Source organism: Phalacrocorax carbo, chromosome 2 (genome assembly GCF_963921805.1).
Source record: "Phalacrocorax carbo chromosome 2, bPhaCar2.1, whole genome shotgun sequence".
NCBI classification, from domain to species: domain Eukaryota; kingdom Metazoa; phylum Chordata; class Aves; order Suliformes; family Phalacrocoracidae; genus Phalacrocorax; species Phalacrocorax carbo.
Window position 1 is genome coordinate 55013190 of NC_087514.1, and position 12772 is coordinate 55025961.

Here is a 12772-nt window from a genome sequence, read left to right on the forward strand (position 1 = left end):
TGAAGGTTTGCCTCTAACGTGTTCTAAGTGGCGACTGGTTTTAAAATGAGTGTTAAGCATCAGCGGGTTCTTGTGCATTTGTGATGGTTCGGTTTATAAAGTCTGTATGAGTTAAAAGTGGTGATATGAACATCGCGATATTATGGCCAGTTTTCATGAACTCAAATTGTATCTTGGTCTTGCAGAAATGCTCACCATACAAGGACATTGATTTTCCGTGTTCGCTTTTCATGGGTCAGATTTCTTGTCAGGCCAAGCGGGCAAAAGAAAGTGAAGATACAAAATGTCCAATATTTGTGAAACGGATTTGCAGAGCCCGCTACGTGTCAGCAAGGATGGTCTATGTAAGCCTCCAGAGAGCGTACGTGAGCGCGCTAGGACAGAGGACAGTCAGGGAGCAGATGCTCCTTGCCGTGTGTGTTTCCCATGGCAACCTGGCAAATTTCCCAGCAGAAATTTGCGTGTGAGTTAGTCATGTTTTTGCATCACTTCTGTATTTTCAAGTATCCTCACAAAAGAGGAAACAGTAGAGACAAATGAGGAGGACCAGAGCATAGATGATGGAGGTCGGCGGCACAATCGTGCCGGCTAAGCCATATGAACAGAAAGAGATGGTGAGAGGCCCCCTCGCCACTCGAATGGTTGAACAGCTCCCATGGTTTGCACCAGTGCCAGAGGGGACACAAGTCCTCTCTAGAGACCCTGATCTCTAAAATCTTATTTAATAGGATTGTATTCTAAGGAGAAGAGCATCTTAATTACACACTTTTCACTTTTCTTTCCAATAAATTCTATTAGACCGTGTGACGTGTTTATCTACAGTCATATATGATGTGCATTTGTCAAAAGTTGTGTGGTAGGTAAGAGGTGTGGCCCTGTGAACACAGCACTTCTTGATCTGTGTGTATACAAGGCACTCTGTATTCTTTTTGTTTCTAAATAAAACAGTCAGGTTTAGCTGTAACTTGCATAATTCTACATACCTTGTTACTGTCCCTGTTGGACTGTCTCTCTGCTTCTCTCTTCTTCTTCCCATGCCTTTTATTTGAGTATATTTCTTCATGGTTTTGCATTTGCACTCATTTCTTTACTCATTTTCTCTGTTTCTTCCCTATATCCCCACCATCCCCTCATTTTTCCTTTTCCTTCCTCTCTTTCACTGTCAGGTACCTTACTCTAGGCCCATTTCTTGACTCTGCATGACATCCTTGTTTCATCCGAACCACATGGACGGTAGGTGAAGAAAGATGGATCCCACTTTTTGACGTCAGGTGCCAGAGGAATATCGTGAAAGCTTAACTTTCTGTTCCTCTCCCACAGTGTTCTCTCTGTGTTTCCTTACTCTTGTGTCATTATCTTTCTGCCTTATTCAGTTGTGATCCTGTACCCTGGCGCTGAAGCTAAGTGCTACAGGTAGAGGCTTTAGGGAGCAGCAACGTGTACTGTTGTCCGCAGCACCCAGTGGAAAAAGGACACTGAGCAGACATGAGAGGCCCCAGGGGAGGAAGGGTGTGCTACATATATTTGGACCCATCATCCTAAGTAAAGATGGTATCAAAAGAACAAAAGCCTAAAATTACACATTCAATCTTAACCTGGTTATTTCTTGACTTTTAAGCATGTAATATGCATTATAAGAGGAACAGAAGGCATTTTGGTGAATTAGTTAATATTCACTAGGCAAGAGCTGTTTTTGTACTTGATTCCTGTTTGTATTGCAGACCTGCTGACGTTATGAACACAATCCTAAGAAAGAACTGGTCCACAAGAGTATAACAGCTTCCTCGTGCCTGATCTGTCAAAAAGAACAGATTTCTCATTCACATGTCAGGTATATTTTTGATTTACAGAGCAGTTATACCATCTGGTCCTGTAAGACTAGAGCAGTGAATTCAATTTCAGACATGTTTCATGTCCAAGGCAGAGTCTTTCAGTACACGGTTAATAGAGGAGATTGCCATTCTGTGAATAGTTTATGTGATGTCCCGTTTTCTTGTGTAAGTAGGGCAGACAAATTTTTTTGGATGAATGATGTGCTGGTGTAATGGGCAGAGTGGAACAATTTATCTCCTTTGAGGTGGAGTTGTGGTTACCAAGTGTATTGGATTGGCATGGCAAGGTTTTGGTAGCAGGGAGGCTACAGGGGTGGCTTCTGTGAGAAGCTGCTAGAAACTTTCCCCATGTCTGATAGAGCCCATGCCAGCCAGCTCCAAGACAGACCTGCTGCTGGCCAAGGCCGAGCCCATCAGTGATAGCGGTAGTGCCTCTGGGGTAACAGATTTAAGAAGGGGAAAAAGTTGCTGCACAACCGCAACTGCAGCTGGAGAAAGGAGTGAGAATACGTGAGAGAAACAACCCTGCAGACACCAAGGTCAGTGAAGGAGGAAGGGGAGGAGGTGCTGCAGGCTTTGGAGCAGAGATTCCCCTGCAGCCCGTGGAGGTTAATGGTGGAGCAGATACCCACCCGCAGCCCGTGGAGGGCCCCACACCGGAGCAGGTGGATGTGCCCAAAGGAGGCTGTGACCCTGTGGGAAGCCTGTGCTGGAGCAGGCTCCTGGAAGGACTTGTGACCTCGTGGAAAGAGGAGCCCTCGCTGGAGCAGGTTTGCTGACAGGACTTGTGACCCCATTGGGGACCCACACTGGAGCAGTCTGTTCCTGAAGGACTGCACCCTGTGGGAGGGACCCCCACTGGAGCAGTTTGTGAAGAACTGCAGCCCGTGGAAAGGGCTCACATTGGAGAATTTCATGGAGGACTGTCTCCAGTGGGAGAGACTCCACGCTGGAGCAAGGGGAAGAGTGTGACGAGTCCTCCCTCTGAGGAGGAAGGATCAGTAGAGACAATGTGTGATGAACTGACCACTAGCCCCATTCCCCGTCCCTCTGTGCTGCTGGAGGGGAGAAGTTAGAGAAAATCGGGAGTGAAGTTGAGCCCAGGAAGAAGGGAGGGGCAGGGGAAGGTGTCTTAAGATTTAGCTTTATTTCTCATTACCCTACTTGGATTTGACTGGCAATAAATTAAATTATTTTCCCTGAGCTGAGTCTGGTTTGCCTGTGATGGTAATTGGTGAATGATCTACCAGCCCTTATCTCAACCCACAAGCCTTTCGTTTGATTTTCTCTCCCCTGCTAAACTGAGGAGGGCAGTGATAGAGTGGCTTTGGTGGACACCTGGCATCCAGCCAGGGTCAACCCACCACACCAAGTTATCCTGGATCTTTTCATGGCTACGGGAAACTAATTTTTATTCAAACGGGAATTTTTGGACATGGCATTTTCTGAAAGAAGCCAAGCTTGCCGGATGTAAACAAGTACTGTTTGCTATGATGTATTTGTTTTGTCAAAAACCCCAAGGCTTTTACTTGTTTTTGTTTATTGGAAACTGTCCCTCCCAATTATGGATAGGCTATAATTGAAAATTCAGTTGTCTCACAGCTACAGCCCTCATTCTTTGTCAACCTCATGTTTTGTTGTTCCTGAAAATTAGATGTTTATTGTTTACAGCAAGAACTTGTTAAATTCTCCATTGCTATTTTTGTCATTTAATGCTGTATAAATAAACTAAAAGCAATATCTAATTTGATAGTTTCACATCAGTTTCACACAGGGTACAACAACAGAAGGAAATGAAACCTTGTCCGCGCTACACAAAATGTTTGAAATTCTGTAGCTGAGACTGAAAGACCAGGATTCCTGCAGTCATAAACATCTCTCAAAATGCCATCAGTAGGGAGGAATCAAGCCCCCCTAGTAGCCAGCTTGCCTGCTTCTAGGTTATACAGCTGTTTTCTTCACTAGGTAGTTGCAGACGTTTATTGGTGGACTTTTTTTTAAGCAGTTGAGCATGTTTTGGCAGTCATATGCTTAAAAAGAGGTGGAGAGCTTCATACAATGAACAAGTTGTGCAGCTCTATGCATGACAGCTTATTTAAAGGTGATGGAGTTTTCTGCACATTTGCTAATACCCGTGAACTTTCACTTTTTAAAACATGCAAATTTTAGAACGGAGAGCACTTTCACTGACTATTCTAGTTTGCATGATTCAAGCCTTCATCAGCACTTTTCCCCAGGGAGATCAGAAAGATTTTAGCCTGTTAACACCTGCATTTTTGATGTCACTATTGAATTTGAATATTTGCAGAAAACTACAGGAAAACATTTGAAGTGAGCCAGATTCAGGCTAGAGGCTCTGTAAGAACTGTTAAATATGATTGACTGTTACCTTTTCAAGAATAAGAAAGATTTAGAAAATGGGAGAAGTGTTTGATTCATTTTGAGGGAATAATTGGGCCTAGAAAGCTCAAAGAGTTATCCTGGTGTCATACAACATTAAGGAGTTAAGATCTGGCTTTTCAACTTTCCCAGTCCCCTGGACAAACACAGAACCTTCATTACCAGTCATTAAAAGTACAGAAGAAGGAGTAACTTCGGTATCCACTTCTCTTCCCTGAACTGACAGTCTCTTTGGTTGTATTAAAGGTAGCATTAACTGTCCTGGAGAAAGAATTAATTCATTAATTAATGTCAGTTGTTCAAACTAGCTTCCTTCTAATTACCTTCTAATGATAGACATTCATAAAATAATAGCAAACATAGAAATAGAAATTGACGTTCCTCTGGTGCTTTCCCTTGCTTACAGGCTTTTCCTTCCAGATCAACAGGCCTCACACATTATCTTCAAGCAACACTGAGATGCAACTAATTGGCACCGACACTACAGCTGTTTAAGATACCACTTCTGGCTGATGGTTTTGGCAGCATTGTTATAGAAATGCTGCAGAAGAGGGAGTCTTAACTGGCAGTCCCAAATGCTTCTCAAACAGAGGAGAAAGAGAAAAAGAAACAAAAGAGGAAAAGCTAAGGTATGGAAGGAAAATAATACAGAAGCAGGAAGGTGAAACTTAAGGTTGGTCTGGCACAGGTCTGGTAAAGGCAGCAGTACCAGCGGGGTCCCTCCCAGCTTGGGCTGGTCAGAGCATCCTGGGAGCAAGGACCAGTGTTTCCACAATGGACCCTGGCCTTGGAGCGGTGGCAGGTCCCATGGCAAAGCCTCCCCTTACCATTTTACTATTGGTGGCTGCAGGCCCTGTTGTTGGATGAATTTGGTTTTCTGTATTTAATGTTTTGCAGAAGGGGATTGACACAGATATCATAATATAAAATTAATCTCACTGATGTGATAGGTCTGTAGCTGTCCAAAGAGACAGTGTAATTTTTGCCCAAGAATACATACATATATAGATAGATAGAGAGAGAGAGAGAGAGAGAGAGAGGTAAGCTGAGATAGGGAGGAAATTTGCATGGTTTTGGTTGGTGGACTCATGACTGATATCAGCCTCCCATTTTCTTTTGAAATACAGAACACAGTTCTGGTTCCTACTTTCTGAAAAGGATGCAAGAAAAAAATAAGGAGCAGAAAAGAGCATCGAAATTATTTGGAGGGGTCTGTTATACAGTGAGAGCCTTTAAACACAACAAGAATGCATTAGGGTGATTTGATTACAGTGACTAAGACACTTACTTAACATAATGGAGAGAAAATACCAAGTGAATAAAGGGGTCTTTAGTCTGAAGGCAAAAGACCTGAATTGCCCGTAGCTGGAAGCTGAGACCATGAAACCATTCAGACAGGCGATGAAGCATACATTTTTTAAACAGAGGGAGTGATTAACTGTTGGAACAAACCAGCAAGAAAGCTAATGGATTCTCCATCTTTTGAAATCCTCAAGTGAAAAAATGAATGCCTTTGAAAGTTATGCTTAGTCACAGGCTAGTTAATTGGCTCAAAGTAAATGCAGCAAGTGACATTGTGTCCTGTTTTATACAGGAGGTCAAATTAGATATTCTATGAAATACTGCAACTGCCAAAGGCCTACATTAAAAGAAAAATAATGCTTTGAAGTTAAGCACTCCAAGGGTAAAGAAGGCAGAATTAAGGTTGCTCTAGTAATCTTCACTATGATCCTCTGTGCATTTGCATTATGATGCACTCTTAACTGCTCGGTCACTCAGATTCTCCTCTCAACATGGACCATTTACCAAAGTTATAATCCTAAATCCTTAGACATCAGACTCTTCTATTGCTTGATCTGAAGAAATAGCTCCTACCTCTTTTATGTAGGTCAGCCCTTAGTAAGGGGTGCAATGAACAAACAGTTCTAAAAAGGGCTGGCAGAATGAAAGGCACTTTGTATCAATGTCAAGTTAATGAAAGTATGGGAACTCTAGATCTTTGAGGGGAGGCTACCCCATTAGGCCATCAAACCTGTCCTCTCTATTCTGAAAGGCAGCATGGGTATGGAGAGAGCACAATCTTGTCATATTAAGACCAAATATTCTGTTCATAAATACAGATAGAGGACATTAGTCACAGCCCAGTTGTGGAATACAATGTCTTTTTGGAGGGAGGATTTTCTTTCTTATATTTATGTGTGTTACCTGAGATACAGACAAACATCATGAGGCTACCATATGTCTGTTAAGAAAAGGAATGAGATTGGGAAAATCTGCTGCCCGGCAATTTTCTTGAACACATTCTCCTTACAGTCAGTGGGAATGCTGCCACTCATAAGGGAAGCAGATGTGAACCCATAATTTATAATCCAGTGTATAGATAATGCTGGCTGACCTGGTTTCAGCTGGGATAAAGTTAATTTTCTTCCTAGTAGCTGGTATAGTGCTGTGTTTTGGATTTAGTACAAGAATAATGTTGAAAACATGCTGATGTTTTAGTTGCTGCTAAGTAGTGCTTGTACCAGTCAAGGACTGTTTCAGCTCCCCATGCTCTGCTGGGTGCACAAGGAGCTGGGAGGGGACACAGCTGGGACGGCTGACCCCAACTGACCAAAGGGATATTCCATACCATATGATGTCATGCTCAGTATATAAACCTGGGAGAAGAAGAAGGAAGGGGGGGACATTCAGACTGATGGCATTTGTCTTCCAAAATAACCGTTATGCCTGATGGAGCCCTGCTTTCCTGGAGATGGCTGAACACCTCCCTGCCCATGGCGAGTAGCGAATGAATTCCTTGTTCTGCTTTGCTTGTGTGCATAGCTTTTGCTTTACCTATTAAACAGTCTTTATCATAACCCATGAGTTTTCTCACTTTTATTCTTCTGATTCTCTCACCCATCCTATTGTGGGGAGTGAGTGAGCAGCTGCGTGGTGCTTGGTTGCTGTCTGGGGCTAAACCACAACACTGGCTTATCAAATAACATGAATTTTTGAGCACATCGCTTCATATTTAGAAAATAACATCAAATTTTTATTGAAAATATGTATAGAGTGAAGCAATTATCTTGTAAATGCATTATAAAGATATTATTTCTGTGGGTCTGTACATAAAAGATTATTTAGGAAATAGATTTACTAATTAAAATAAAGGCATAAGTACATTTTTAGGGAAGAGGGGAAAGGTTTTAATTTATAATGTTGCCTGCCTTTGTCTCTTAGCAGCCTCAACATTACATTAAAAAGTTGCATGCTAGAGTATGAATGAAAAACCTAGACCTACATTTTATTTCTAGTGTCCCCCTCTTTTTTAAGCCTGCCCTAAATGTCATAGTATTCAGAGGTCTCATCCAAGAAAGCAACTGGAGCGGCTCCCACTGATTTCCATGGGAGCCAGTGTCAAGCTGTTAAGGATCCGACTGGGCATTTCCTAGCTCTCTTCAGATGTAGCAGAGTTTTATTCTGATAAATCCAAAGCTATTACTGTAAGTTAACAGTCTTATTTCTTGTAAGATGAAAAAAACCCTACCTCTCCATTTAGTTTGATGAGAGATTGGAAAAATATAAATCCCATATTAGAATCAATATAAGTATTATTACTGCCTTTCTCTGTCTGCTTTCTCAGGACTGGATTTTGCAAAAACTGTATTTAATTAAGTGATTACTTCTAGTAAATGTATTGAAGTTACCTGAATCCTTCTGTGTTACTCAATGTGAGCAAAGTTTGTGGAATAATACAGTAACTGTGCTGAATCCAGGTGGATTTACTGTTTAAAACTGAAGTGATCCCCTGTAACCTAGTCTGGATTTCCTCCAATATTCTTCATTAGTATATGTCTCATCTCTGTATCATATGGCTAATTGTCTTGCGCAAAAGAAACAATACATTAATTCCTTGGTGGTTTTGGCTCCATCCCTCTATTGAAGTTTACAGATCCCAAGAATTCCCAAATACTTTTCTTTTTAACTCACTACCATGTCAGAATATTGGAGTTTACTTTTAGTAGTGTAGGATCACATAGTTAATACAAGTTTATATTTCTTTGCTTTTCTGAAGAGAAATAAAAAATAGTAAGAAATTAAAATAGTAAATTATTAATAGGTATTAAAGAGTTACACAAAAGGAGAAGTATTTGCTTTGGTGACGGCTTGGGAACTTGGCTGGGAATCAGACAGCTGCATTCTGTCCTTGATTCTTCTCTAAGAGGTCATGACCTTGGTCACTTGCCTCCGTTTCCTCTTTCTTGCCTTAAGCTGTGCTCATTTTGATGCTTAGGTTATAAAGGTTACCAGAAGAAGCATTGGCTCCAACTACATTGCCTTCCACATTGAAAAAAAAAATCCTGTCATTGTTTTTGGACCTCATAGTGATATTTCGATATGAAGAGACGTTAACCGTTGGTTATGGGATTTGCTGGGTACAGAGAAACCCTTACTGACGCATAAGTGTATACACCATAGATAAGAATTATTTTCATCATCTCTGAAACACCCAAAAAAAGTTTTACATAAGAACAGAATTTAGCATCGTATTAAGTGAAAACTGTAAGTAGGATAGCTGAAGGAAGGTAGTTGGGAATCGCTTACTTTGTGTATACCAGCCATTCCCCCTATAAACGCTTTGAATAATCTCCTGAATACATCCAATTTAAAAGTTCTGACTTTTAATTCAAAAACATATCCAGAAGGAAAAGTGCTGTCTGATAGGGATAATAGATTTGAACTATGATCAATACTTCTTTTGCTGTGCAATCTTCAACAAATTGCTTTGCCACAGTTTTCTAAATTGTTAAGAGATCCAAAGATAAGTATATCAAAATGATGATGTGCAGAAAATACTAACTTAAAATAACACAACTTAAGCAGCTCTCCCCTCTTCTCCTCCTTCAGTTATTTCTTGGCTGCCCAGCATCTTCCAGAGGTTTGTTAAGAAGTCCTTAATATTTGCTGGACTGCAAAAAAAAATGCAGTTATGAGGAAATAATATGTAGTGGTCAACAAAATACTTTCCCCCACTGTCAGCAGGGATCATACTGACAGGTACAATAGGTGGCCACAAGTGATTTCACAGGATCACATTATTCAATAGTTTAAGTTCTCCTCACTTTGTAGAGACCTATTTATTTTGCCTTTACATGACTGCATCACTTGTGTCGATTCACACAAGGAATTACCAGAGTAGAATATTCCTAGTAAAGTGACTAGGGCTTGAGGGCTTTCTTTGTTTGTTTGCTTTGGTTTTGGGTTTCTATTTTTTTTAACCTGGTCTTACCCGAGCTAGACCCAGAGCATACACCACCAATTCCTGTTTTCAGCTGCCTTCCCATGAAGTCCAATGTCAAAAAACCCTAATACTATGGCTTCCAAAAGCTCAGGTCTGCCTGTGTTTTGCTATTGACATTAAACATAGCACTCTTCAACAGTGTGTCAGGGCACCCTGCTAGCAGTAGGTTGGTGTCTACTTTGCTACCACTGGAGAAGCTTGAAAATATCCCAATACATTGTAGCTGGTAATGTTTAAGCTGTGGCAAAATAATTTCACTTTGACCTCTGTGACAACTGTTTAGATGCATTCGACCGATGTACAAGAATCCCCAGGGATAACATATGTCCTTATGTAACTGGTAAACAGAGTTACTCAAATTAGAAATACAATGACTACAGCGTAAAAAAAGGAAAAGGTATAGTTCACCAGGTACAGCAAACAATTCAATTTGCAATTGGTCTGCTGCAGCAAGAAGTTATAGCACTGCTGAGTGCTCCTTGCTGAGGCAGGAAACCTACCAATTTTCCAAATCTGAAGAGCCTGCATAAAGGGGGAAGATTGGAAAAGATCCATGGGATGTAGCTGCTGCACACTAGAATGGTAATTGGCTGTGGTGTGCCACTTCTCCTAGCATGATGATCATGCAGAGTTTGTTGGACTTGGTCTGAGAACAGCATTGGTTGTTCAGCCACAGAATTGTCTAAATTTCTGCTTAAACAGACTTTTCTTACCAGTTTGTTTGACCAAAGTTCTTTCAGCTGCTTGTGACCCCAGCATATGTGTATTTTTCAAACTGATACACAATGTCGAATGCACGTGGGCTTTGCAGTCACGATCAGGTCGTGTGCTTCTATACTGTACAAGTTGTGTGAAATAAAGGAAACATAACTTGCAATATGTTATAGGCCTATGAGAATTATTAGTCCCATGGAAATTAGTAGAAGTTACATTTGCTTGGTTTGAACAGTTTATATTTTATAACCATAGTTCGCTAGAGTCTTTTCCAGAGAACACTTACAAATATTTCCAGCAGCTGTGACTGCCAAATTACTTGGACCAAGTGAACATTGTTCAGTCTCTGTAAGTACAAAAAGATTAATAACAATCATCCCTTATGGTCATCCCAAACCTTACTCATTCTGCTTTACCTGATGCATGCTTTGGACTTAAATGCCCACTGACATCTCAGCCAAAGCTATTAGGGATATAACTACAGCCTGTGATAGTGATAGAACAAACCTTTTTGCCTGATATGTGCGGTGATTTTAAAATAAGATAGAGTTACATTAATCACTTATAGCACATCTGCAGTAGAATTTGCAAACTTACAGTCTGATTATTTTATGCATTGGCAACTAAACTAGTCTGTATTTACTGTTCAATCCCAATTTATTACACACGGAATTCAAGGTGGATGACTAAGCATCTTTCTCTGCTTTCTAGCTTCTGCAGTTTTCCTTCCTGTTTTATTTTGAAATGCATGCAGAGAGATGGTCTCAGAAATGTGGGAAGAGAAACACATGTTAAAAAAGAACCTCTTTTTGGAAAACCCTAGAGAAGCTTCTCAACCAGGGTACCAATCACCTTACTGTGATACTGACAAAGATACAGCAGCTTCCCAAAGACCTTACATAAACAGCACCATATCCATACACAGTTCAGGAATGATTATTAAACCACCCTCTCAGCCCCAGTATCTGTATGTAAAAAGTCAAAGAAGGAAGCAACAGGGAGGAGAGAGGAGAACAGTTTTCATAGTATCAGCATAATAGCTCTGGCTACTGTCTGTCAAGTAGTCCAATTTACAGAAGCTAATATTTCCAGTCTGGATCATCCTTGGATGGTGGGTCTCATGCAAGTGAAGTCAACGGAAAGACTACAGAGTGCTTTAAGAGAGCTTCTGTTCCTTCTTAGGATTTTCCATCTCAAGTGTCATCTCTTCCTAAGTCAAATGCAACTGGCCACTGCTTGTGTTCATACCTGTTAGGTGGAGATATATGTAAATAAGGCAGGTGCGTGGTACACTGCTCTTGCACTTTGACTATCATTCTCTGAGCTCACCATCATCAAAACAGAATTTCCCATATGCTGGCCAATGTTGTCCATAATAGTGGCACTCACTGAAATGATAATCAGGGTTATTTATGCACTTTTTTTAGTTAGAGATATTTTCTAACCACAGCAATTTCCAGATTTGCTCTCATATTAAAAAGGTACATGGTTAGTAATGGAAGTAAACCAAATTTCCTTGTGTCAGCCTTATGTGAGTGCAGTTACACACTGGCATAGCTGATAAAATGGCAACAAGCAAACTTCCATACACATTTAAGCAAATCAAAGTGCTAGGATAATTCTTGCTTCAAATATATTCACATGAGAGAGAATGTGGCTGTTGTTTCTGTTAGAACATGCCATTAATTTCTCCCATCAGTGCCTGAGACTAGTCCTCACATGCACCAGATGTGGCTTAGGCCATATGATTGGTACCTTAACAGTAAAAGCCCTGATTTCAGGTAAATCAAACAGAATGAAACTTGGCAGAAGCAAGAGTGAAATGACAGCAGCTATAAACATCACCTCCTATATTGATATGGGTTCTGTAGATGTCATTCATTTCAGTGACAGAAGCCCCTCTATTTACATATATGATGTCCACAAAGCATTTTGGTAACCATCATAATTTCATTTTTGTCCTGTATGGTACCTCACATTCTGTCATACCCTTTGGCACTTGGAAGGAGAAGCACTTGTTAGGTGATGTGCGACACATGATCCACACTTGTCTATGTTGTAACTTTCTGCAGAGCCAAATTTAGAGAAAATTCACAGGGTTTTTTTCTGTTGTTTGCTTGTTTTAAGATTACCAAATATAAGTGTGCATTCTCCAAGATTCCTATTTGCTAACATAGTTGTTAGCATGTTTCAGGATAGCCTTTATTAGCCCACTAGCTTAAAAAGCTCGGGTGACACTGAATGTTAAGAGGAAAAAAAAGGAAGTAAACTTATTGGCTTAAAAGCATGCAGCTTGGCAAGTTATTGTCACCTTTTTTTATTACTTTTTATTTAAAGTATAAGGAATAGTAAAATATTATTTTTGGAACAGGCTGCCCAGAGAGGTGGTAGAGCACCATCTCTGGAGGTGTTCAAACAATGTGTAAACATGGTAGTGTTGGGTTGGTGGTTGGACTTGATGATCCTAGAGGTCTTTTCCAACCTTAGTGATTCTATGATTTTATGATCAGTAATATTATGCTCACAATATTTAAGTATTTCA